Source organism: Panthera tigris, chromosome A1 (genome assembly GCF_018350195.1).
Source record: "Panthera tigris isolate Pti1 chromosome A1, P.tigris_Pti1_mat1.1, whole genome shotgun sequence".
NCBI classification, from domain to species: Eukaryota; Metazoa; Chordata; class Mammalia; order Carnivora; family Felidae; genus Panthera; species Panthera tigris.
The window spans coordinates 160,309,390-160,337,246 of record NC_056660.1 but is presented as its reverse complement, the minus strand read 5'-3'; the positions used below and the strand labels follow the sequence as shown (position 1 = coordinate 160,337,246).

Sequence of the window (27,857 nt, the reverse complement as noted above, 5' to 3'; positions counted from 1 at the left end):
TATGGGGAATTTTATAACTAGTTCAGCTTTAAAAGGACAAAGCTTAGATCTAAATGTCCATCAGGTAATTTTCTTTTGAGGAACCTGAACAGAATTGCTAGTTATCTAAGAGCCCCCAAAGTGTGTGGGAGATAGTATAATGCCTTCCTAGCACCTGTGACATTACCCTATCTTTGTGTACCATTCTGAGGTTTGGAATGTTTAATTAGGCTCTTGGGATGTTAGTTACATATTATGACTCTACTGCTGTTGTGTGAGAGTTTAAAAATTTTCAATAAAGTGTTTTATTAAAATAATGTAAGGCCTGAAATAGAAGACAGGTTATACAAAATAACTTTATTTAAAAAATAAATGTATTAAATTGTTTCAGTTTAGAATAAAATTCTGGTCTAGCCTGTCAGTAGCTAAAGGTTAATGCATTTTTCTACTACGAATGTTCATTGTATTTTGAGAAACTTCTGCCAGACATCAGTGTTACCTGTGCACTAACAGCACACTGTTCTGCCTGGTATCATTAAATCAACAATCCAAAATAGTGTCTATCTTTAGTAAAATCAACGCTTTCACTTACCCTTCTCTAATTGTAGGTTTTAATCTATGACTATGGTCTGACTGATTGTGGGTCCTTGGTAACTTACAAAGAAGTTTTAAACCTTCTAGAAGATCAGTGTGAATTTTGTATGGAATTTTCACCCTATTACAATACCATATTATCCACATCCCTATTAATATTAGCAAAAATATAAGTCCTTAATTTTCATAAGATGTCTATTTCAAATAAGACTAAAATGAACGATTGTTATTCAGAAGAAGAATTAGGGAAAATTGTTATTTTTCAGGATAAGTGTTAAGATTCTAGCTTCTGCTTTTTTAGTAGAGTAAGATGCTTTCAAAATAAACACAGATGAGGGGCGCCTGGGTGGCTCAGTCGGTTGAGTGTCTGACTTTGGCTCAGGTCATGATCTCGCCGTCTGTGAGTTCGAGCCCCGCACTGGGCTCTGTGCTGACAGCTCGGAGCCTGGAGCCTGCTTCAGGTTCTGTGTCTCCCTCTCTCTCTTCCCCTCCCCGGCTCATGCTCTGTCTCTCTCTGTCTCAGAAATAAATAAACATTAAAAAAATAAAATAAACACAGATAAGAATACACTCCACCTTATTTCTGGAGAAAAATGTGGAGGATAAGAAAAATAAGGTGTGTAGTAGAAAGTTGGCATGGCAACTTTCCATCACAAATCTTCGCAGACAATATGGGTCCAGTTGCATGGGCTCCTCCTGCATCTTGGTACCATGAAATCAGCAGCAGATGATTTTAAAGTGCAGCAGCATCACGGCCTATTCAACAGCTACCTTTATACAGTCACCTTCTTGAGTTAAAGTGTCATGTACTATGTAACTCTTATGGACTTGACATCAAACAACTCAAAATCGTGTTCATGGGGTGCCTGGGTAGGTCAGTCAATAAAGCATCTGACTCTTGGTTTCATTCAGCTCAGGTCATGATCTCAAGGTTAGTGAGTTCAAACCCTGTGCTGATGGAGGACCTGCCTAGGAGTCTCTTTCTCTCCCTCTCTCTGTCCCTCCCCTACTCACACTGTCTCTCTCTCTCTCAAAATAAATAAATAAACTTAAAAAAAAAAACCCACAAAATCCCGTTCACTATTGGAAGGGCAAATGCAAATTAAAAATAAGAGGTTAATTCTCCCTGTTGAAAATAACAGAAGAGATTCCAGATTTCTCCCTTTTCCTAGAGTATTACATTAGAAAATATTCTTTCTCTGTCTCATTGAAATGTATGTAAGTCTTTTTAGAGCTCAGTAAGCCTTTTGTCAGAATTATGATCCTCGAATGTCTTTCTCAAGAGCTTAGGAACTATATCTTTAAAACATAATCGTTAAGAAAGTTGGAGTCCCTAACTGCCATTTTCTGTTGGAGGGTCGGAGCCTAACTTCTTCGGTCGCCTTACTCTGAATTGCAAAACTACCTCTCATAGTAAAAATAGGAGTAGTTTATTTTTATTTTGGGTAAGGGCTCTTGGCTAACGGATAGTCACTTCAACTACTAAGTGAACTGAGAATGAATAACATATGACAAACCATGCTGTCAAGTCTTCTTATTTAAGGACTAGTTATTTACTTTGAGACAATGTATAGAATAGGTTATATCCGCTTGGCTGTGTAAAAGGGTGAGATTTTTTTTTTTTTCTATCTCTGCAGTCTCTTACTGCACATCATGTTCTGGTTTAATACTTAATAATTGTTTCTTTACCATCTACCTTTGTAGAGAGGTTTTCTAGGTTGGGAGATTTTGTTTTTAATTGTATTTCTCTGAACACCATAGATTTCTTTTTGATTACTTTACTTCACTACATCTTTTGTCCATGCTTCATTCTGATGTCTTTTGTGTTAATATCCTATCTTTCCTTCAATCCATATCTAATTTTCTTCTAGATTCTAGTGACAGTGATTCTTAATTATTTGAACACACAGTTGGAGTAGAGGTAGAAAGAACTCAAATCCAGATTGTCTGGCACGGTGGGGTGATTAGATCCTGATGCCTTCATGCCCACTCCCTAGCACTCAAGGTTCCAGCCAGATATGGTGCAGGGATACTCTAACCATGAACTCTGTCATGGGTTGTTCATTGCAAACATAAAAAATTATAGGGAAACATTTTTGCTGCCGTTTTATTCGTGTCCTTTGTTTCCCTTTTGTTCTTTCTTATCTACATCTAATTTACATTTTCTTATATTTTATAATTTATTTAAACCACTTTACATGCTTCTGGGGAACAACATAGTTTATAGATAAATGAGGAAGAAATAAAATGTTCTGTAATGAGAATTAAGTCCCCCAAAAACTTTGGCTGAGCTCCACACATTCTGAAACACAAATTTTGAGAGGTTTCTAAAGAAAATATGTATTAACAGATTTTACATAAAAATCTTCATTGTTCAGTCCACTTATGTGTCAAAACTAAATGGCCAAAGTAGATATTAAAGCTGTAAAATGGATTGTATGTAAGTTATATACTATATGACCATTCTTAAAATATTTCTTAGCAATCACATTATTTTCAATAACCAGAGATTTAAAAGCAAATGGCCCTTTTTTGTTTCACCAATATTTAATATCTCAAGTCCTCAATCTTATAAATGTGCTAGTTATTTAAATGTATTAAAATGCAGATACCATAAAATCTTAATCTGGAAAGATTCAGTAACTCTGTGTTTCCCAAAAACCCACATCCTAAAATTAAGGTCCCCTTTGCTCTAAATTGATTTTATTATATATGCATAACATTTCGTTTTTAACACTATGCCATGTACTATTCTATGTTCTTTCCATATATCTATTTTCATTTAATTTTTGCTACGACCCTATGAAGTAGTTATTAAATTATGCTCAATTTTGCAGAAAACAGAAGTGAGAAGCAGGCCACTGTAAGGAATGTGAGAAGGTCAAATAAGCAAAATGTGTCAGGACCAGAATTCATACCCAGCCTATCTAGCTTTGGCACCTTTTCTTTATGCTTTAAAACACCTAGGCACTTTATAGTAATTGCTAAATATGTCCTAAGACATGGAAGTAATGATGAAGCATCATATAGGATTTAGGCTCTTACAAAATTCTTAATTATAAGTAATATTTACACTGGTGAGGCTTAGCATAGTATAGAAGTCATATAACTTTTAAATATGCATAGTCACTTCTATTTATACTTTATCTAGGTCTAAAAATGGAGACAAATATAGAATATCCCCAGGGGATAATAAGCAGTTTTATAAAGAATATGAATTTTCTAATTACTGCACCAATTAATATATTGACTTTTAAGGAGTGTCTCTTACACGGTGGTCCATGGATCCTCCAGTGTTACTAAGGTCATTCTAGGGGAGTGCAAGGTCGAATTATTTTCAGGACAATCCTAGGATACAATTTGCCTTTTGTAGTGTATTGACGTTGCACTGTTGGCACAAAAATGATGGTGGGTAAAACCGTTGGTGTCTCAGCACTAATAATGCCAGCAGCATCACACTGTATTTGTGGTCATTGTATTCTTCACTTGTACACAGTGCAGTTTAAAAAAGAAAAAGAAGAAATATTATCAAATTGTAAAAGAGAGCTAAAAATTCTACATAGAAGATACCCCTGGTGAATTAGTATAGGTTACTAATTTCACTGAATATTAGGATTTGGATGTACATCATTTTAATTTTCTATGTGGTAAGTTGAGAAGTAGTATTACATCATCTCTGCTGCATATTGGGGTGTGATGATTGCTTGAGGAGAAATCACATAGGTCGTAGATTTGTGAGCTAAATTAGCTGAGTTTTCATGGAGTGCTACTTTCACTTAAAAAAAAGAACCTGGCAAATTAATGTTACTTAAAGTTGCATATTGGGGTGATATGTTTTTGTAAACAAACAAAGGAAACTTCCACTTCGAGAAAACCCACTGATAGCATTTGTGGCCAATAATAAAATCAAAGCTTTCAAGCAGAATCTAGGTAATATTTTATTCACCACAGAACTTTACTACTCCGAGTATTCAGACTTTGTGAATGAGATGGTGATGTTAGAGAGTTTGATATTTTGATAACGTATAGTGAAATGTATCAGCATGTTGAAGAAATGATCACTGAATAGGAAAATTCCAAATAACTAATGTATGATGTTATGTAGTATGTGTAAGTGAAAAATTCATTCAAAGTGAAAAATGGGTGAAGGTAAAGGAGTAATAAAGAAAAATTTATTTTAAATGTTTAGATATCACATTGCAACTAAGCTTTAAGAATCTTCCACTTGTTGAGTTTGGGTGGAGTATCAAAGAACATCCACAATTACATCTGAAAAGATTGTTGAAATACTCTTCCATTCTCCAACCATATATTTCTTTAAGCTGTATTTTCTTCTTATACTTCAACAAAAGACAACATGTCACAGAAACCTGAATGTAAAAACAGATATAATAGCTGTTTCCTATTAAACCAGACATCAGTATTTTAACATATTTAAAACAATGCCTCTCTTTTGAATATTTTTTTACTGGTCTTTTATAATGTCTAATTTTTCAGATTAGAGTTTTCTTTCTCTTCCTGCAAACCTTCCACTTTGTTGAGAAACATGGTGAATCATTTAAAATAGGAATAGTAAATATGAAATCATTCATTTGCAATACATATTATTTTTCCATACATTTTTCAGTTTCAAAATTTTAGTGATTGTGACTCTCAACCTCATGGGACAACCTGGAGACTTGTTCGCTCCTTCCTTCCTTGTTTCCTTCCTTGCTTCCTTCCTTCCTTCCTTCCTACCTTCCTTCCTTCCTTCCTTCCTTCCTTTGCCTTTCTTTCTTTTTCCTTTATTGAAATATAATAGACATACATCAAGGTATAAGATGATTAAACATATATCTTGTGAAAAGATTACCACAATAAGCTTAATAAAAACCCATTTTTTCCATATAGATGCAAAAAAAAGAGAAGAAAAAAATGCTTTTTCCCTTGTGATGAGAACTGTTATGATGTGTTCTCTTAACAACCTTCATCTGTACCATATAGCGGCATTAACTGTAGTCATCGCACTGTACATTACATCCCTAGTATTTATATTTCTTATAACTGAGAGTTTGTACCTTTTGACCACTTAGATCTAATTTCTTCTTCACCTATCTTCCACCTCTGGTAACCACAAATTTGATCTCATTTTCTATAGTTTTTTTTTTTTTTTGTAAGATTTCACATATAAGTGAAATCATATAATAGTTGTTTCTTTGTCTTATTTCAGTTAGTAGAGTGCTGTCTAGGTTCATCCATGTTGTGGAAAATGACAAGATTTCTTTTTTACAGCTGTGTAATGTTCATATCAGATATGACAGATATGACTGTGTATATATACCATATTTCTTTATCCATTCGTCCATTGATGATACTTGTTTCCCTGTATTGGCTATTGTAAATAATCCTGCTAAGAACACAAGGGTGCAGATATGTCTTCAACATAGTGTGTTTGTTTCCTTTGGGTATATAACCAAAATGAAATTGTCAAATCATAATGTAATTTTTTGAAGAACCTCCATACTGTTTTCCACAGTGGCTGTACCAATGTACATTGCCACCAAGAGTGTACAAGGTCCACACTTTCTCCACATCCACCACAGCATTTATCATTTATCTCTTCTCTTTTTGATGATAGCCATTCTAACAAGTATGAGGTGATACCTCACTATGGTTTTGATTTGCATTTTTCTAATGATTAATGATTTTAAACATCTTTTCATGTACTTTTTGGCCATTCATATATCTTCTTTGGAAAATGTTCATATCCTTTGCTCATTTTATAATTGAACTGTTTGGTTTTTTGTTAATGAGTTGCACGCATTTTTATATATTTTGAATATTGATCCCTTACAAATTGTTTGCAAATATCTTTCCCATTATAGGTTGTCTTTTCATTTTGTTTGTTTTGCTGTGAAGAAGCTTTTTGTTTGATGTGGTCCCTCTTGTTTATTTTTTATTTCATTGCTTGTGCTTTAAGTATTATATCCTAGAGGCTTCTTTCTTGATGTTTGTAGTAGTTTCTGTTTTATCTGGAACCTTATACTACGGTACAATAGTATGCCTCAGAGTTATGTAGGTGCCAGCTAGAGTGCTTTATAAATTCTGTTTTGTGTATTTGTTTTTATTTAAAGAAATATTTTTTTTAAAAGATGCTATCTACTTTGTTGGTAGGTAGTAAGCCTTTTTTTTTTTTTTTTTTTTTTTTTTTTTACAAATTGTAACAATACTCAACAGAGATAAAGAGATGCTGGCAAGAGTGGTTACTCTTCTAAGTTCTTTAAAAAGTATTTTTAGTACTTCTAAAATGATTCTATTTCATTTTGGAGGGAATAAGACTAATTTATATTTCATAAGGTATATAAAGATTCCTATGTGAGCAACTGAATTATGCAACATACATGTCTAATTTATTGTAGGGCCTTGGCTGGCCAGCTCTATTACCTAACTCTATTGCTTTGTAGCAAATGGAGATTTACTGTTTCATGTTTATTGTTCAAATTCCACTCTCATACTTTTCCATCTTGGTACAAACATAAAAACTCTATAATAATTCTGATCTATAGTCAAGTAAATATTACTTTGGAAAGAAAGATAATATTCAACTCATTTAATTCTTGATATGTTTTATTAATAGTAGATATTGAGACATCATTCAAATATTAGCTTTTTTCAAGTAAAATGATAAACTTGGTAACATGGCTTTTCAGTGACAAAGAAAAAAAATATTTGACAATAGGATACTGTCACTTACATTGTAAAAATTTCTATTAAGTCAGATTTTCTAATGACAACATTTTGAGTACAGTAACATGAACGAAAAGCTATATATTTTAACTCTGATATAAATGTTGCCAAAATGTTATTAAAGATAAAGTTGTATTCAGAAGTATATGTAGACATTTAACCTTCTTTCATAAACTCTGTATCAGCTCAATGAATTCTTTTTTGATGAATAATTGTGCAAAATAAAATGTATAGGATAATGAATATATAAAACAGATGGTCCTGCCTGTCTTCTGATATTTTATATCTTTAAATGGCTTCATGCACTATCAATCCATTTAAAGCACGGAGAGGGGTAACCATTAAACAGTTTTCCATTCTTCTTCACTAATGATACTTAAAGACATTTAATAACATTTGCTAATTGTGTAATGCCAATCCTCCAAAAATAATGTATCAGTAGGGAGTATTTCTGCCTCATTCCTTTTGTTTCCAGACAGCATCTAATGAACTGGAATGATCATAATTGGCAGAGTACAACACAATGGAAAACATGTTGCCAGGGGAATTCTTTAAATGTCAAAAAATTTACCTTCTGCCTGGGGAAATCAAGTAAGTCCTTAGAACTTGTATTAAAATTGAAATAGTTAAAACATTATGTAGACTTGCTTTTGCCACATTGTGCAAAACATAATAGCCTTGTCAGGATGATAAGATTTTGTATTTGCACTGTTATGTAACTATTGGTGTTATGTCCAATAATCAGAGGGATATTTTATTAGACAAAACAATATTCATCATTTATAAAGGTTAAATTGAAAAATTTTTGAACCAATAATTTAAATTTCCTTTCATGACAAAAAAGGCCAATAATAAAGACATTAAAAAATTGAGAGTATTGAGGTGCCTTTAAATAATCAAAGTGAGGGACACCTGGGTGACCAGTCAGTTAAGTGTCTGACTTCAGCTCAGGTCATGATCGCACAGTTTGTGAGTGCGAGCCCTGCATCGGGCTGTGTGCTGACAGCTCAGAGCCTGGAACCTGCTTCAGATTCTGTGTCTCCCTTTCTCTCTGACCTTCCCCTGCTCATGCTCTGTCTCTCTCTGTCTCAAAAATAAATAAAAAACATTTAAAAAAATAAATAAAGTGATAAATATAATATTGTTATAAACTACTACTCCGCACTTAGGCTATGTTTCTATATTTTGTTTCAGTAAAAAATTAGAAAACCACATTTAAAAAAATTCTACAATAGAGTAACTATAAAAATCTTTGTGATTAACATTTTAAATACTGTTTGACAAAATGTTCCCAAGAATTTTTCATTTTCATATAATAAAAATTCAGTCGTAATTCATATTGGTGAAATAATTAAAACGTTTTTGGCAAAAAGAAATCTCTGGACAAAATTACAACTTTCTGTTTTTGATATTTATTTTTGTCAAATGTTAAAGCACATCAAGTACCTGTTACCTTTGTGAGTAAAAGCATCACCCAGTGAGGTCATAGGCATCTATTGAATAGTCTTCTTATTTTAGCATATCTGTCATTAGCAGAATCATTCTTTAGCATTCTTGATGTACAACTAGTAGTAATCATTTATCCACTACTTGCTTCCATAGTAATACCCTTCTAAAAGAATAGCTATCTTGAACTAAAATGTAAATAAACAAACATACAAAATGTATGTCACTGATGACCACATTGGTTTTGCTTTCTCAGATTTTAGACGGTTCATTAGATTTAGGTTTGCACAAAATGTTTCATTACAAGTGAAAAAATACAAAAACTCGTGAAAGTTACACAAATGGTTTGAGGCATTTAATTAACAATTATTTTTAGGAGCATATGTTAGATGAGATACACAATTTTATATAGACCTGCATATGCATACAGTCTCGCTCACATGCAGTTACTTCATAGTTTAAAATCACTTTAAGTGATAAAGAGATCTCAAAAAAAATTAAACAAGGTAGGTTAGTTTTCAGTCTCTATGTAGGACATCTTCATAACCACAGCAGCTGGAAACAACACACATTTATTGTGTCACAGTTTTCAGTTACAGCTTAGCTCAGTCTTCTGGTCAGTTCTCAGGAGACAACAGTGAAGGTATCATCTGGGCCACATTCATTTCTGAAGGCCAGGATCCTCCTCTTTCAGACTCTCGTGATTGTTGGCAGAATGCAATCCCTTGCAATTTTAAAACTAGGTTTCTTATTTGTTTGTGGCTGTCGGTTGCAAGTTGTTCTAAGGGCTATTTGTGATTTCTTGCCACATGTTCCTCTTCCTCTGGGAACTCTCTTACAACATGGCAGCTCGCTTCTGGAAGCCCAGCAGGAGAATCTCTCCCTCAGTAGGCTAAGATGGAGTCTTACATAGTGTAACTTAATCAGGGACTCCCTATCCTATCACCTTTACTGTAGTCCACTGGCTAGATGCAATTGACAGATGATGCTTATAGCGAAGGGGAAAGTATTATGGAAGCCTGTGACACAGTGAAGTTGACTTTCAATTGCATCCTCTACATAAAGTAATGGATATATTTACTAAGTAAATGGTAAGCATTGACTATTTGAAATGAATTAATTTACACATGTATTACTGATGGGTATTGACTTCTGCATCATTAGTGTGATTATAGTTGTAAGTTTTCCTTTCTTTTGATCCAGATAATTGTCAGTTTTATTATAATTTAAATGCTACTCAGTGAGTATTCATGGTAGAAGAAAACAAACTTTCATTTTGTTCTACAGTGTTTAGAAATAAAGGAGAAAAAGTTAATATAAAGTGCATTTAAAGATTTATGATGAACTTGTTAAAAATATTATACATGTTACATAGGGGATAAGTGTCAATAAAAATTTATTTCCTTAAAAATAATTCATTTTATTAACTTTATGCATCAATTTAAATTAAATTTGAATTATTTTTAATATGTTTGAGTATTCCTTTTTAAAGCAAAATTTGAAAATAACTACAATTGTCTCTAAGCAAGACAAAGAATCTACCTTTATCTTTACATTTGAAAAGATGAAGCTTGATGAAATGTGGTTTAAGTGCAAGATCTCTGATGGCTTTTCAACATACAAGCAACATCTCATGTAGTCCTCTATTGATCCCAAATAAGTAGTGGCTGTGTGGTATGAACTGAAAGAATGTGTTTCCCCAAATGTATTTCATAGGTTGAAATCTAATCCTCAATGTGATGGTGTTTGGAAGTAGGGCCTTTGGGAAGTGTTTGGATCATGAAGACAAAGTCCTCTTGAATAGGATTAGTGCCCTTATAAAAGATGCCCTTGAAAAATCCCTTCCCCTTCTGCCACGTGAGGTTATAATGAGAAGACCCAGTCAATGAGAAAGCAGGATCTTACCAGAAATAGAATTCGCCTGTGCATGATCTTGGACTACCCATCCTCCAGAATTGTGAGGTATAAATGTTTGTTTTTAAGCCACCCATTCTTTGGTATTTTTGTTTTAGCAGCCCAGATGGACTAATACATTGTTTGAAACCATTTGATGTATATCAATTCATGAACACATCTATGGTAGTTCTCTGAGAAATTGCAATAACTGCAGATAAATCCTCTCATTAGAAAGGAGGACACCATGCATTGTCACATAGTTGCACTGATTGATTTATGTGAGACAAGGCACAGACTCTTGTCAGGAAGCTCACAGAAAATAATACAGGGGTATTTCTTTGATAAAGCAGATTTAAAGTGACAGTTATGTATAGGTGTGTGAAAATTATTTCTCCTGACTGATTTTGCTCTTCACTTTTCTAAAAAATTGAGCACTTTCCAAACTGTGGGTTTATCTTAATAATATATAGTGACTCTGAGTTCCTGTTTATTTCACAGGTCAGTTTTTCTCAAACAAGAATATAGTTGCAAAGCATTCCCAACCCACTCATGATAAAATTTGATATGCCTAAGGAAAACAAGTATATTCTGATATGCGAGACATGGTTGAAATCCTCCAACCACCCATAAACAACACATAGTAACTGTGTAGTGAAACTTTTCAAATATTTAAAGTGACAGGTGACACTGATAAGGAGGAAAAGAAGTAAAAATAGTTGTGATTTATATTTCTTGTAAAAGCTCTTGGTATGATGATGGAGAATGTGATGAAAGATTATAGTGAGGTATTTAGATTACTATTTTTATTTAATCTTCAGAATCTTTCTTGAATCAATAATGGAATTTTGGTTATAGTATTAAACTTATCATCCCTTCCATGGAAGTATGTTATTATAAATTCTATTCTATTTCAATTTTATTCAAAATTGAGTAGTGTTCTTTTTTTTAAAGTTTATTTATTGTGAAAGAGAACAATTGGGGGAGGGACTGAGAGAGAGGGAGAGAGAGAGAATCCCAAGCAGGCTCCATGCCCAGCATGGAGCCCATTGTGGGGCTCAATTTCATGACCTCAAGATCAAAAGTCAGACACTCAACTGACTAAGCCACCCAGACACCCCAAAATTGAGTAGCATTCTTATTTTCAGTGGATATATCCTTTGATTCAATGAGTCTAAGAATAAGAAAATTCTAATTGCAATAAAAAGTAATAGGATTTTGTTCAAATCATTTTGTGCATTATAAGAGGAAATTTTAAACCAACTAATAAGCAAAACCAGAAATAGTTTGATTGAAATATTGTGAGAAAGCTGCTTTAATATATTTTCTCAAACACTATTTGAAAATTATAAATAGCTTGAATTTTAAAATTTTACCACTTAAATCTGATCACCTGAAGAAGTTTTGTGTCATACAACTTTAAAAAGTCAAGGGCTTTGCCAAAGAAATACTCTAACAATTGTGTTATTGGCTTTTCAACAACACAAGATTTGTTTTTACTCCTTTAATGGTTACATGAACTCTAGGTAAAGGAAAAGAGCTTTGTTTTGCTACAAAATCAGTGTTGATTTCACCCCTCCAACAATAAGAATATAGTATGTTGGTGTAATTAACAGAAATGTATGAAAATAATGAAGCATGATACTACTTCAGAGTAGAAAATAGTCCAGGAAAGGGAAACACTCCTAGAGGCCCTTACACCAGATAAGAAGGCCAATTTCACTGTTTCCCCTCTGTGGTAGGCCAAAACTTAGCTCCCCTAAAAGATGTCCACATCAAATCTCTGAAAAGAGTGAATATATTTCGCATAGCAAAAAACATGATTAAATTATATATATATATATATATGTGTGTGTGTGTGTGTGTATGTACATGTATGCATATATAGATGTTTGTGTGTATATAAATATATAAATTAAGGACATTGAGAGGAGAAATTAGGGTTATCAAGTGATATGTAAATGAATCACATGTATCCTTAGAGGCAGAGAGAGTTTTGAGAGAGACACCAGGAGAGGAGGTGATGTAGATGGAGGTAGAGATTGGAGTGATGTGGTCTCAGGTCAACAAATACTCACCAGCCATAGAAATTGGAAGAGGCAAGTAGCAGAATCTCCCCTATAGTGCCCAACACCCTGATGTTGATATTCTTCCCTCCAGAACTGTGAGAGAATAAATTTCTGTTGTTTTAAGCCACAGGGTATGTAGCAGTTTGTTACTGCAACCACAGAAAATGAATATTACCCTATATTCGGTCTAAGAAGACCTACTGAATATCACTTGTGTAACTAGTATTCTATATCACTAGATAATACGTGTGAGGTTTCACATTTAACATGTTTTATTATAATATGAGAAGGTGATAAAACAATGACAATAACATTTACAAACATTGTGTAATTTTATGTACTCCAGAAAATTTAAGGGACAGAAGTATAAATAAAAGATTGGTATCTTTAGTTTTTTTTTGTAATATTTTTTAATGTTTATTTAGTTTTGAGATAGAGACAGAGCATGAGCAGGGAAGAGTCAGAGAGAGAGGGAGACACAGAATGTGAAGCAGGCCCCAGGCTCTGAGCTGTCAGCACAGAGCCCGACGCGGGGCTCGAACTCACGGACCGCGAGATCATGACCTGAGCCGAAGTCGGATGCTTAACCGACTGAGCCACCCAGGCGCCCCCTTTAGTTTTGACAGCAATTCACTGCATATTTTCTAAGTTTTTGGAAGCTATTTAAAAGACAATAAATTTTAATATATTTTTGAAATATTTATTTACTGAGAGGGGGGAACGGGCAGAGAGAGAGAGGGTGAGACAGAATCCCAAGCGGGTTCCAGGTTGAGTGGAGAGCCCAACACAGGGCTCAATCTCACCACTATGAGGTCATGACCTGAGCTGAAATCAAATCAGACACATAACTGACTGAGCCACCCTGGGGTCCCTAAAAAGGTGATAAATTTAAAAAATGGAAGATGTTACCTAAAAAGATAAAAATGGGCCAATGCTCAAAAATTAAAATCAATATTTAGTGAACATCCTTCTAGATCTTTTCCTATAAAATAAATTTGTATAAACCAGATAGAAAATGATGTTTAGCAACCATTTATGATGGAAATCCCTTCCATTTAGGTCATGTGAATTTCACATCAATTAATATAGATGCATGCCATTTCTTTCTCCTTTTGTCAATAATATCTTTGGTATGGGTATAAATTATTTATTTTATCAATATGTTATTGGTTTAGTTTTAGATACTTTCTGAGATTCTGCTCTAAAGTAACACTGCAGAGTGCATTTTTACATGTAAAATATTTAGGCTCCAGATTGGCTCTGTAGCCAAAGAAAGCATGCAGACTGGTCTATGCAATGGAAAACTCACAGCAAATAGGTTGAGATGTTACAGATTACCTGCACCTGGCCTTAAGGAGTATTCGTGTCATTCTGGCAGATGATAATGATAATAGAAAAGTGAACACATGTAAGTTACCCTGCAGGTACTGTTGAGCATGTGAGGAATGAAACAGTAGAAGACTGAAATTTCCTTCCAAATGACATTTTGGAAAGCAAGACCCTTGTGATTTCTTAATTAAAGGAAATTATTTATCTTTTTAAAAAGTACGTTGTTTTGGTGTTGTTGCTGTTTCATTATTGGCTGGTGGAGTTGGAGCCTAGCAGTGCCCATAAATCTGGAATAAATCTGTTGAGTCTGGTACAGAATGGCAGTTAGGCAAAGCACAGTGATGTTCCTGGAGGGTTTGCCAGTTGGAAGTCGTTCTCACAGATGGAATCATCACAGTGCTGGGAGTAGTAATTGAATATTGAATCCCCTGGACTTGCTCGGTATTTACCCCTTTTATTCCTATGCAGTAGGTCTTTCGGTTTTTTACTTTTCTTTCTAAGAAACTTCCTCTTCTGCTGATTTTTTTTTTATTTTTCAATTTTTATTTTTATTTTTTGCATTTCTGCTCTGTTGATTGATATTTCCAAAAACTCTTTTTAGGGTTAACATGTTTCACCCCTTCGCTCTTTGTAAATCCTGACAAAGCAAAACCTTTGAATATTCAGTTTTGTTTTCTAATATGGTAAGTATATTCTGCAGCTTTCAAACACACCATGTTTTTAGAAAGTAAACAATCAATAAGAGATAAAAAATGTGGTTCATATAGTAGAAAACCCAAACGTTGCGAGTTTAACTTCCTCCCCTGGTTCAGGAGTTAAATTCTTCAGTTGAAAAGCCAAGTGATTGAAATGCAATATAATATTCTAGTTCTAATTCAAGAACCATGGTTGAAGAGCGATGGAGAAAATGAAGAAAGGGAAAAATGACATTTTTTTTCTTACTTCCCAAAGGTATTTTATAAGCCTAACAGCTACAGATAATCTAAAGTTTAATATTTCTGACTAAAGACTTAAAAATGTAATTACTTGTTTTGCTCTGTTCTTCCTAAGAATTGTTTTGGCAATCCACATTTTCTTCAATACTACAAGTTTTGCATTAACCTTTAGGGCAACAGACTGGAATTGTTACAGGTTTTGCAATTAGCTGTGGTTGTAAAGTCAGACATTCAGAAGCAGAACTCAGTGTCAGAGTGAGCATCTGATGAAAGTACCAATGTACGTGGAGAATAAATCTGTTGCTGTAGCAACCAGTCCTCATTCTCTACCAAAGGGGAAAAACAAAAAGAAAACAAGTAAAATCCCTCAAGTTTCAATTTAAAAAGATAGCTATTCCATATGGAATTATGAATAGAATCTTTAAATTCAACATTGTAACCAATAATAAATGACAGCAACTGTTATACTTTTAATTCAATCCATCAGAAAATAACTTGTAAGCCTCGGAAAGTATACATTTTGGGCCAAAAGAAATTTGCTTCCTTTTGACAATGGGCTTATTTTGTTTTAATTTAAAAATGTACTGAAAATTCTTATGGAAGCATTTTTCTGTGAGAATATCTGTGGCTTTCCTGGAGTTCAGAAACAATCTTCACTGATGTAGCAGGCTGATAGATTTTCTTCTACACTGAAAGACTTTTCATGAGCACCTTCTTGAGAACTAGACAGAGATGGACATTTGTTGAGTTATAGACAAGTTTCCTGGCTTCTAGTAACCCAGTAAAAATAAGGAAGAGAACATCATACAAACACAATATATTTAAAAGCCATCTATATATCTATATCTATATCTATATCTATATCTATATCTATATCTATATCTATATCTATCTATCTATCTATGACACAAATACAGAGACAGTAAAATAAGCTTTATGTCAAAGTATGTTTTAGAAGAGAGGACCTAAAAAGCACTTAATCGAAATGAAGTGACAAGGGAACTGCTATGTGAAATCTTTTTCCAAACAAAATGGTTTACAGGTAGCAGATGTCTGTTTTCTGGTTAAACTAGGAAATGTCCAGAATGATAAGAAATTTGGGTACGTCTGATAAAATAGTAACAGCATGGTGGAAGGAGAAAATAGGTGTTTCCAAGCATATTATCTGGTTTTGCAAAGGACTTGAAGGTGAGAATAGAAAAATTACTGGGTAGATATTTGAACAAGGATATTTGTTGAGAGGCTGGAGTAGATAGGAGAGATCACAGCAGCCTGTCAGTTGAAAGCTTCCCAGTGAACAAATATGAGACCTTATTTTCTTTATAATGTGAGTACCTTATTTTCTTTACACAATTAGCCACCTTTTCTAATTTTCCAAGTATCTGTTATTTCTAATTTTCCAAGAATCTGTTATTGCTGTATATGCATATAGTGCTGTTAATCTGAAATTGTTTTGAGAATTCACAATTCATAAAAAATAACTTTTAAATGGCTGTGGCAGAATTTAACAGAGGGAAAAAGTCATAATGTAAACATTCCCAGTTTGTAGTAGCTATTATCACTGTTTCAATACCTTTTAGCCAGATATACCTAACAGAATAACATTTAATTTTTTGTATCATAATGCATTTTTTCTTAGTGCAGCTTAGTTACTTATGAAAATGAGGAGATACTATTTACTCACATGGAAAGAAATATAAGTGGAAATTTCAAATGTTTGTATCTACTTGGATTTCTTTAATGCACATACATGTTCTCTATTGGGGTGATCATAACACCTTTTGGCACTAGTCTATGTTAAAACGTATCTATTTTCTTTTATGATTGGAATTTAGTTAAATTGGGATGCATGTACTACTCCAGATTTTGTTTTCTAGATTCTATGTAATCTTTTTGTTCATCAAATCTGTTGGAGTGAACATCAAGGAAGACACTCATGACTGAACAAAATGAGGGAATATTTAAATCCAGGGATGAGTTCAGGTGCTGATTGTGTAAGGCTGCCTACCTCAGCCCTAAGAGTTCATATGCACATGTGTGTATACACACACACACACACACACACACACACACACACACGTGATCACTGGGTAGAAGATCACAGAATAAAACCATTACATTTAAAGTGAAGAACCACTACAAACTGGTTCTGCTAATCTTTCCTGATAATTCCTAAACCTCTTTTTGTGATGACGTGGTTGAGACAATTTGAGGCATTTGAAATGAGGATTCAATGTGGAAATAGGTGTAGTTATATGATCTTTCTGAAAATATCCTTAGTTGAGTCATGAAATCAGTAAACTCTCCTGAGTTCCTGTGAAAGTATTGGTCTGTGGTTTCTCTGTTTTGGCGTAGTTTGTCTAGAAAAGCTATAACGACTAAGCAGGATCTTATTCGATCATGGAATAAAAATTCACATCTATATAGATTTTATATATTAAATTGGTAGTAACTGGTTGATTGCATTTGAAGTGTTCTGTCCTAGGGCTAACATCTGAAAAATTCTGTTCTATATATTTTCTTTATTTTTTAAGTTGTTTTAAGTGAGAGGGTAATATGGTTGCTGTTACCCTATCAAGTCCAGCAGCAGAAGCTCCATTACAAAGTTCATAGAGCTATACATTGCATAGTCCCAGATTTATGTCTTTAAACTTGATCACATACACATACACCTGTGTCACAATTGCTTTAGTATGCTCCAGTGGAATTCTCAGGCTACTGGTAGTGTGAGGTTTTTTTAGGTTCTACCTACCAACATAAAAGCAAATAAAAAAAATGAGGATTAATAAGCATGGCATAGGGGCTCTTCTAAGGTCCTGCAAGGGTGAAAAATATCACACATTTTAAGATTGGTCAGCATGGTTCACAGACCAACTTTTTAAACTCCTCTGAGTTTTATAAATCCCCTGAGACTTAAAAAAATAAGGCTGTAAACTTTACCCACCCAAAGCCAAGCATTCTTATATTATTAAGTCACATTCATTTTCTTTTCTGGATTGCACTAAAAATAAAGACATTGTAAAATAAGAAAAAAAAGGGGAGGCGGCTGGGTGGCTCCGTCGGTTGGGCTTCCTTCTTCAGCTTAGGTCATGGTCTCAACGGTCTGTGGGTTCGAGCCCCGCGTTGGGTTCTGTGCTGACAGCTTGGAGCCTGGAGCCTGCTTCAGATTCTGTGTCTCCCTCTCTCTCTCTGACCCTCCTGGATTGCACTCTGTCTTTCTCTCAAAAATAAATAAATATTAAAGATTTCAAAAAAAGAAATAAGAAATGGTTAATAAGCATTTTAATTAAAGAATTGAAAGTAAAATATTCTTAAATTATTGTGGTCGAGATTCTTTTAAAACACATGAAAGATGTTATTTTTGATTACAGGATTACAAAACCAAATGAAAATTTATTTCTACTATGACAACAGATGTGCAGGTTCAGACACTGGTACAAAATTTATGTTTTTATTTTCCAAATGAATGCCAGTGAATTTAACTGTACTCACATAAGTGACTTTAAGAGCTGTTAATACAGATATTTGGCAACTATGTCCCTAACATAAGAAACCTGCAACCTATAATTTATCAAAAAACTATTCAATATACATTTATTGAATGTCTACTCTGTTAAAAGTCTCAAAAAGATAGAAAAGTAATGTGAATCATGGATATTTCTGTTAAAGAAGTTACAATCTATTTAAAAATGATGAATATGTATACAATATAGTAAATAAGTAGTAATACAAGAAACAAGAGAGAAATACACTTCTCAGAGACTATCATATTTGTTGTGTTAAGAAAGATGTGTTGATAAAGATGGGTGTGTTAAAGATGGGATAGAAAGAAAAAGTGAAGTGTAAAGTAAGATGGTGAGATAGTGACAGGAGAAGGCCTTCAACAGTTGTAGGAAAGAGGCAAAGCTTATTCTGGGAGTAAGGGGTTGCACAATTTGCCTAAAAATAAGGCACAAAAAAGTGGAGAAACATAGTACTTTAGTTGAGTCAGGGCCATCATGCATAGGGCCATCTTGATCCCTAGGTGACTGTGCCCTTGTGATGAAATTAATTCATACCCGTGTCTCCTTACAAGAGTTCACTGTTAGGTACTAGATACAAAATAACAATAATTATCAAAATACCAGCTTTATCACCAATTAACAAGGCCAGGGATATAAGCTAGTCATATAGTTCAAATTGTCTCCTTAATACTCTGTGAATGTATCTAAAAATGGGAGCCTTATGAGCTAACTAATGGAGGGCTGGATGTAAGGAAAGTTACCCAAATACCTACTTAGAAGACACCCTATCATGTGGATGCATTGTCAAGAAAGGGGGGTGACATATGAGCATGGCTTTTGACAAATATAAACATGACTTTTAACACATGTGACTATGACTTTTAACACTTGACCTTAGTCACACTTAGTAAACGGCCTACATTTTGCGAAGCTTCAAGAATACACACACCTTCATTAACCTTCTTTTATTTTAATTAGGTAGCTTTATAGAGACATATAAATTAAAGTCTCTGAAGTTTAAGCTTGATTAGCATCAAAGGAAATCCCCCTCTGTCACACACACAAAATTAGTCTGGGTGGTCTTTGAGGTGTAATGCTCTAGAAATAATTTACATACTCTGTTTTGACATGAGGTAATTCTCTGCATTTGATTTAATATTTTTCTCTTTAAAAATCACCTTTTTTTCTCAAAAGCATCTATAGGGAGAATTTCTTTTTATATGTATTTGATATTTTTCCTTCCTTTATCTTTCTTAATATAATTTCTGAACCCTTGAGCTATAATCTTTATAAGGTAAAACCTGACCATAAATATCAACAAATAAACTCTTGCTTGACTGCAATTACTCATTTTATGAAAATTTCACTGTTTTGTTTCAAGTTTTCATTTAAATCCTGGTTAGTTAACATATAATTTAATATTTGTTTCAGGAGTAGAATTTAGTGATTCATCACACACATATAACACCCAATGTTCATCACAGCAAGTGCCCTCCTTAATACCCATCACCAATCTACCCCCCATCCACCACCTTCCATCAACCCACAGTTTGTACTCTATAGTTAAGAGTCTCTTATGGTTTGCCTCCTTCTCTTTTCCCACTTCCCCTATGTTCATCTGTTTTGTTTCTTAAATTCCACATATGACTGAAATCATATGGTATTTCTCTGACTTGTTTCACTTAGCTGAATACACTCTAACTCCATCCATGTTGTTGGAAATGTCAAGATTTCATTCTTTTTGATGGCTGAGTAATATCCCACTACACACACATACACACACACACACACACACACACACACACACACACGCATAAACCAGATCTTCCTTACCATTCATCAGTCAATGGGCATTTGGGCTCTTTCCATAATTTGGCTATTGTTGATAATGCTGCTATAAACATTGGGGTGCATGTGTCTCTTCAATTCAGTGTTTTTGTATCCTTTGGGTAAATAGCTACTAGTGCAATGGCTGGGTCATAGGGCAGTTCTATTATTAACTTTCTGAGGAACTTCCATACTGTCTTCCAGAGTGACTGTGCCAGTTTATATTCTCACCAACAATATACGAGAGTTCCACTTTATCTGCATCCTCACCAACATCTCTTATTTCCTGTCTTGTTAATTTCAGCCATTCTGAAAGTTGTGAGGTGACATCTCATTGTAGTTTCAATTTGTATTTCCCTGATGATGAGTGATGTTGAGCATCTTTCCATGTGTCTGTAAGCCATCTGGATGTCTTCTTTGGAAAAATGTCTATTCATATCTCCTGCCCATTTCTTAACTGGATTATTTGTTTTTGGGTGTTGAGTTTGATAAGTAAGCTCTTTATAGATTTTGAATACTTACCCTTTATCAGATATGTCTTTTGTGACTATCTTCTCCCATTCTGTAGGTTGACTTTTAGTTTTGTTGATTATTTCCTTTGCTATGTAGAAGGTTTTTTTATCTTGATAAAGTCCAATAGTTCATTATTTCTTTTATTTCTCTTGCTTCTGGAGACATGTCTAGTAGGAAGTTACTATGGCCAGTGTCAAAGAGGTTGCTGCCTGTGTTCTCCTATAGGATTTTGATGGTTTCCTGTCTCACATTTAGGTATTTCATCCAATTCGTATTTATTTTTGTGTAGGGTGTAGGAGAGTGGTGCAGTTTCATTCTTCTCCAGGTCGCTGTCCAGTTTACCTAATGCCATTTGTTGAAGAAACTGTCTTTTTTTCACTGGCTCTTCTTTCCTATTTCATCAAAGATTAGTTGACCATATAGTTATAGGTCCACTTATGGGTTTTCTATTCTGACCCATTGTTCTGTGTGTCTGGTTTTGTTCCAGTACCAGACTTGATGACTACAGCTTTGTAATATAGCTTGAAGTGCAAAATTGTGATGCCCCAAGTTTGCTTTTCTTTCTCAAGATTGCTTTGGTTATTTAGGATATTTTTTGGTTCCCTACAGATTTTAGTACTGTTTTAGCTCTGTGAAAAATTCTGGTGGTATTTTGATAGGGATTGTATTAAATGTGTAAATTCCTTTTGGTAGTGTAGATTTTATAACAATATTTGTCCTTCCAATCCATGAGCATGGAATGTTTTTCCATTTCTTTGTGCCATTTTCAATTTCTTTCACAAATATTCTATAGTTTTCAGAGTACAGATACTTTACCTCTGTGGTTAGGTTTATTCCTAGTATCTTAGGGTTTTTGGTGCAATTGGAAATCCGGTTGATTCCTAGATTTCTCTTTCTGCAGCTTCATTATTGGTGAATAGAAATGCAACAGATTTCTCTATGTTGATTTTGTATCCTGTGACTTTGTTGAATTTATGTATTAGTTCTAGAAATTTCTTGGTGGAGTCTTTTGAGTTTTCAACAGAGGTTCATGGCATCTGTGAATGGTGACTGCTTGACTTCTTCCTTGACAATTTAGATGTCTTTTACTTCTCTTTATTGTCTAACTGCTGAAACTGGGACTTCCAGTACTATATTAAATAACAATGGTGAGAGTGGACATCACTGTTTTTTTCCTGACCATAAAGGAAAAGCTCCCATTTCTCCATTGAGGATGATATTACCTGTGGGTCTTTCATATATGGCCTTTATGATATTGAGGTATGTTCCCTCTGTCCCTACTTTGTTGAGGGTTTTATCAAGAAAGGATGCTGTATTTTGTCAAATGCTTTGTCTGTATCTATTGAGAGGATATAAGCTTCTTATCCTTTCTTTTATTAATGTGTTTTTATTAATATCACCATTGATTGATTTGTGAATATTGAACTGCCTTCACAGACCTGGAATAAATCATGGTGAATAATTATTTTATGGTGAGTAATTATTTTAATGAACTGTTGGATTTGATTTGCTAGTATCTTGTTGAGAATTTGTTCATCCATCTTCATCAAGGATATTGTCCTGTAATTCTTAGCGAGGTCTAAACAGATATAGTCAAAACATTTCACCCTAAAGAAGCAGAATACACATTATTTTTGAGTGTACATGAAACATTCTCCAGAAAGGATCACATACTGTGTCAAAAATCGGGCCTCAACCAGTACAAAAAGATTGAGATTATACCATGCATATTTTCAGACAACAATGCTATAAAACTTGAAGTCAACCATAAGAAATATTTGGAAAGAGCACAAATACATGGCAGTTAAAGAACATTCCACCAAAGAATAAATGGGTTAACCAGGCAACTGAAGAAGAGATTTTAAAACTACGTGGAAGCAAATTAAAATGTATTCACAATAATCCAAAACCTTTGGGATGTAGCAAAGCGATCATAAGAGGAAAGTATGTAGCAATACAGGCCTATATCAAGAAGCAAGAAAAGTCTCAAATGCAATCTAACCTTACACCTAAAGGAGCTAGAAAAGGAACAGCAGATAAATCCTAAATCTAGCAGAAGAAGGAAATAATAAAGATTACAGCAGAAATAAATGATATAGAAACAAACAAATAAAATGAACAGATCAATGAAACTAGGAGTTGGTTCTTTGAAAGAATTAATAAAGTTGATAAATCCCTAGATAGACTTAGCTAAAAGAAGAAAGAACCCAAGTTAATAAAATCATGAAGGAAAGAGGAGAGATTACAACCAACACCATAGAAATATAATGATAGCATAATTTAATGAAAAATTATATGCCAATAAATTTGGGCAATCTGGAAAAAGTGGATAAATTCCTAGAAGCATATAAACTACCAAAGCTAAAACAGGGAGAAATAAAAAATTTGAACAGATGCATAACCAGCAAAGAAATTGAATCGGTATAATCAAAAATTTCCTAACAAACAAAAGTCCAGGGCCAGATGGCTTCCCAGGGGAATTCTAAATTCAAACGTTTATAGAAGAGTTAATACTCCTCTCAAATTGTTTCAAAAAATAGAATTGGAAGGAAAACTTCCAAACTCATTCTACAAGGCCAGCATTACCTTGATTCCAAAACCAGATGAGACCCTGCTAAAAAGGAAAATTTCACTTTTATCTATATTTCTTTGTTGTAATCCCAAATTTATATATGAAAAGGAACTTTATAGGCTATGTAGTTCAAAAAAAGATGTTGAATGTTGTGTATGATAGCTTTTCTAGTTGTTTCTTTAGCCAGTACTTGTTTACCTCTTCTGAAGGAACTACTCATTTCCTTCTGAGGTAACCCATCACACATTACCACATTTTATTGTAACACAGTGAGTCTACAGACATTCTCAATCTTTGACAAGACTACCTTCTACTTTAACATGATTTGAATGGTTGTTCTGTGGTCAATGTATAATCAGTTTGCTTATTTAGGGCTGGCTAGATAATTTTCATATGAATCCACTTATCATAAATTTTTACTTTGCATGCTATGCTATAATATTATATGTAATTCCTTTCTGTCTTCTGCAAGTCCTCACTCACCAAATCCTTTCTAATTAATTTCCATCCACCATTTTTCCTTCTCCATTTTTAATCATGTGTGGGAATATTTTGTATAGAATAGCAATATTGATTGATGCAAATAATATACGTTTTATTCACCATGGTCTATACACATTGTTATGAGCCTATATCCTTCTAAGTGTATAATTTATAAACAAGACCCTGTAAGGGAAGTGATCTTATTGTCACCATTTTCTAGTTAAGAAAGCAGATGTATAGGGGTGTCTGGGTAGCTCAGTCGGTTAAGCATCCCACTTCAGCTCAGGTCATGATCTCACGGTTCCAGAGTTCAATCCCCGCATCAGGCTCTGTGCTGACAACTTGGAGCCTGGAGCCTGCTTTGGATTCTGTGTTCTTCTCCCTGTTCCTCCCTGGCTCACATTCTGTCTCTCAAAAATAAATAAAGATTAATTTTTTTTTATATTAGAGTTCCTCTTTAAAAATAAAAGAAAGCAGAGGTATAATTGAGGTTCATGAGATTTCCATATTCCATAGCATCAGCTAATAAGTAGCAGAAACATGATTGGAAATCATGCATGTTGGGGGACGCCTTTTTTTCCTAAATATAATTTTTCAGATTCTTTTTTAAATTTACATGCAAATTAGTTAGCATATAGTGCAACAATGATTTCAGGAGTAGATTCCTTAGTGCCCCTTACCCATTTAGCCCATATCCCCTCCCACAACCCTTCCCATAACCCTCAGTTTCTTCTCCATATGTATGAGTCTCTTCTGTTTTGTCCCCCTCCCTGTTTTTATATTTTTTTTCCCTTCCTTTACGCTCATCTGTTTTGTCTCTTAAAGTCCTCATATGAGTGAAGTCATATGATTTTTGTCTTCTCTGACTAATTTCATTTAGCATAATACTGTCCAATTCCATCCACGTAGTTGCAAATGGCAAGATTTCATTCTTTTTGACTGCCGAGTAATACTCCATTGTATATATATTTTATATAATTTTCTTTATGAATTCATCCATCGATGGACATTTGGGCTCTTTCCATACCTTGGCTATTGTTGGTAGTGCTGCTATAAACATGGGGGTACATGTGTCCCTTCAAAACAGCACACCTGTATCCCATGGATAAATGCCTGGTAGTGCAATTGCTGGGTCATAGGGTAGTTCTGTTTATAGTTTTTTGAGGAACATCAATACTGTTTTCCAGTGTGGCTGTACCAGCTTGCATTCCCACCAACAATGCAAAAGAGATCCTCTTTCTCCACATCCTCGCCAACATCTGTTGTTGACTGAGTTGTTAATGTGAACCATTCTGACAGATGTGAGGTGGGATCTCATTGTGGTTTTGATTTGTATTTCCCTGATGATGAGTGATGTTGAGCATTTTTTCGTGTGTCGGTTGGCCATCTGGATGTCTTCTTCAGAGAAGTGTGTATTAATGTCTTCTGCCCATTTCTTCACTGGATTATTTGTTTTTTGGGTGTTGACTTTGATAAATTCTTTATAGATTTTTGATACTACCCCTTTATCTGATATGTCATTTGCAAATATCATCTCCCATTCCTTCGGTTGCCTTTTAGTTTTTCTGATTGTTTTCTTCGCTGTGCAGAAGCATTTTATTTTGATGAGGTCCCAGTAGTTGATTTTTACTTTTGTGTCCCTTGCTTCTGGAGACGTGTTGAGTAAGAAGTTGCTGTGGCCAAGATCAAAGAGGTTTTTGCCTTCTTTCTCCTTGAGGATTTGGATGGCTTCCTGTCTTACATTGAGGTCTTTCATCCACTTTGAGTTTATGTTTGTGTATGGTGTAAGAAAGTGATCCAGCTTCATTCTTCCAGTTTTCGCAGCACCACTTGCTGAAAACTCTGTCTTTATTCCATTGGATATTCTTTCCTGCTTTGTCAAAGATTAGTTGGCCATACATTTGTGGGTCCATTTATGGGTTCTCTATTCTGTTCCTTTGATCTGAATGTCTGTTCTTGTGCCAGTACCATACTGTCTTGATGATTACAGCTTTGTAGTATAGCTTGAAGTCCAGGATTGTGATGCCTCCTGCTTTGGTTTTCTTTTTCAAGATTGCTTGGGCTATTCGGGGTTTTTTTCTGGTTCCATTAAAATTTTAAGATTCTTTGTTCTAGGTCTGTGAAGAATGCTGGTGTTATTTTGATAGGGATTGCATTGAATATGTAGATTGCTTTGGGTTGTATGAACATTTTAATAATACTTGTTCTTCCTATCCAGGAGCATGGAATCTTTTGCCATTTTCTTGTGTCTTCTTCAATTTCTTTAATAAGCTTTCTATAGTTTTCAGTGTATAGATTTTTAACCTCTTTGGCTAAATTTATTCCTAGGTATTTCATGGTTTTTGGTTCAACTGTAAATGGGATCAATTCCTTGATTTCTCTTTCTGTCACTTCATTGTTGGTGTATAAGAATGCAACTGATTTCTGTGCATTGATCTTATATCCTGTAACTTTGCTGAATTCATGAATCAATTCTAGCAGTTTTTTGGTGGAATCTTTTGGGTTTTCCATATAGAGTATGATGTCATCTTCGAAGAGTGGATGTTTGACCTCCTCCTGGCCGATTTGGATGCCTTTTATTTCTTTGTGTTGCCTAATTGCTGAGGCTAAGACTTCCAATACTATGTTGAATAACAGGGGCAAGAGTGAACATCCCTGTCTTGTTCCTGACCTTAGGGGGAAAGCTCTCAGTTTTTCCCCATTGAGGATGATATTAGCATTGGGTTGTTCATATATGGCTTTTATGATCTTGAGGTATGCTCCTTCTATCCCTACTTTCTTGAGGGTTTTTATCAAGAAAGGATGCTGTATCTTGTCAAATGCTTTCTCTGCATCTGTTGATAGTATCATATGGTTCTTGTCCTTTCTTTTATTGATGTGATTAATCACGTTAATTGTTTTGCAGATAGTGAACCAGCCCTGTATCTCAGGTATAAATCCCACTTGGTCATGGTGAATAATTTTTTTAATATATTGTTGGATCTGGTTGGCTAGTATTTTGTTGAGGATTTTGCATCTATGTTCATCAGGGAAATTCGTCTACAGTTCTTTTTAGTGTGGTCTCTGGTTTTGGAATCAAGGTGATGCTGGCTTCATAGAAAGGGTTTGGAAGTTTTCCTTGCATTTCTATTTCTTTGGAACAGCTTGAAGAGAATAGGTGTTAACTCTTCCTTAAGGAATGTTTAAGGTGGGGGCGCCTGGGTGGCTCAGTCGGTTAAGCGTCCGACTTCAGCTCAGGTCACGATCTCGCAGTCTGTGAGTTCGAGCCCCGCGTCGGGCTCTGGGCTGATGGCTCAGAGCCTGGAGCCTGCTTCCGATTCTGTGTCTCCCTCTCTCTCTGCCCCTCCCCCGTTCATGCTCTGTCTCTCTCTCTGTCTCAAAAATAAATAAACGTTAAAAAAAAAAATTAAAAAAAAAAAAAATAAAAAGGAATGTTTAAGGTGTTAACATTCCTTAAATGTTTGGTAGAATTCCCCTGTAAAGCCATCTGGCCCTGGATTCTTGTTATTTGGCAGATTTTTGATTACTAATTTGATTTACTTACTGGTTATGGGTCTGTTCAAATTTTATATTTCTTCTTGTTTCAGTTTTGGTAGTGTATATGTATCTAGGAATTTGTCCATTTCTTCCAGATTACCCATTTTATTGGCATATGATTGCTCCTAATATTCTCTTATTATTGTTTTTACCTGTTGTGTTGGTTGTGATCTCTCCTCTTTCATTCTTGATTTTGTTTATTTGGGTCCTTTCCTTTTTCTTTTTGATCAAACTGGCTAGTGGTTTATCACTTTTGTTAATTCTTTCAAAGAACAAGTTTCTGGTTTCATTGATCTGTTCTACTGTGTTTTTGGTTTCAATAGCATTAATTTCTGCTCTAATCTTTATTATTTCCTGTCTTCTGCTGTTTTGGGGTTTTATTTGCTGTTCTTTTCCAGCTCCTTAAGGCCTAAGATTAGGATGTATATCTGAGATCTTTCTTCCTTCTTTA

The 27,857-nt window shown here is 34.4% G+C and overlaps 1 long non-coding RNA gene across 1 annotated transcript in view; it reads left to right on the top strand.

Annotated features, from left to right (window-relative positions):
- The first annotated feature begins 14,398 nt into the window (after window positions 1-14,398).
- The window catches only part of LOC122231495, a 68,602-nt gene continuing 55,143 nt past the window's right edge, over window positions 14,399-27,857 (top strand). Inside the window, exon 1 of the long non-coding RNA XR_006208749.1 lies at window positions 14,399-14,477. This is a non-coding gene — a long non-coding RNA (uncharacterized LOC122231495). The remainder of the gene's footprint in view (window positions 14,478-27,857) is intronic.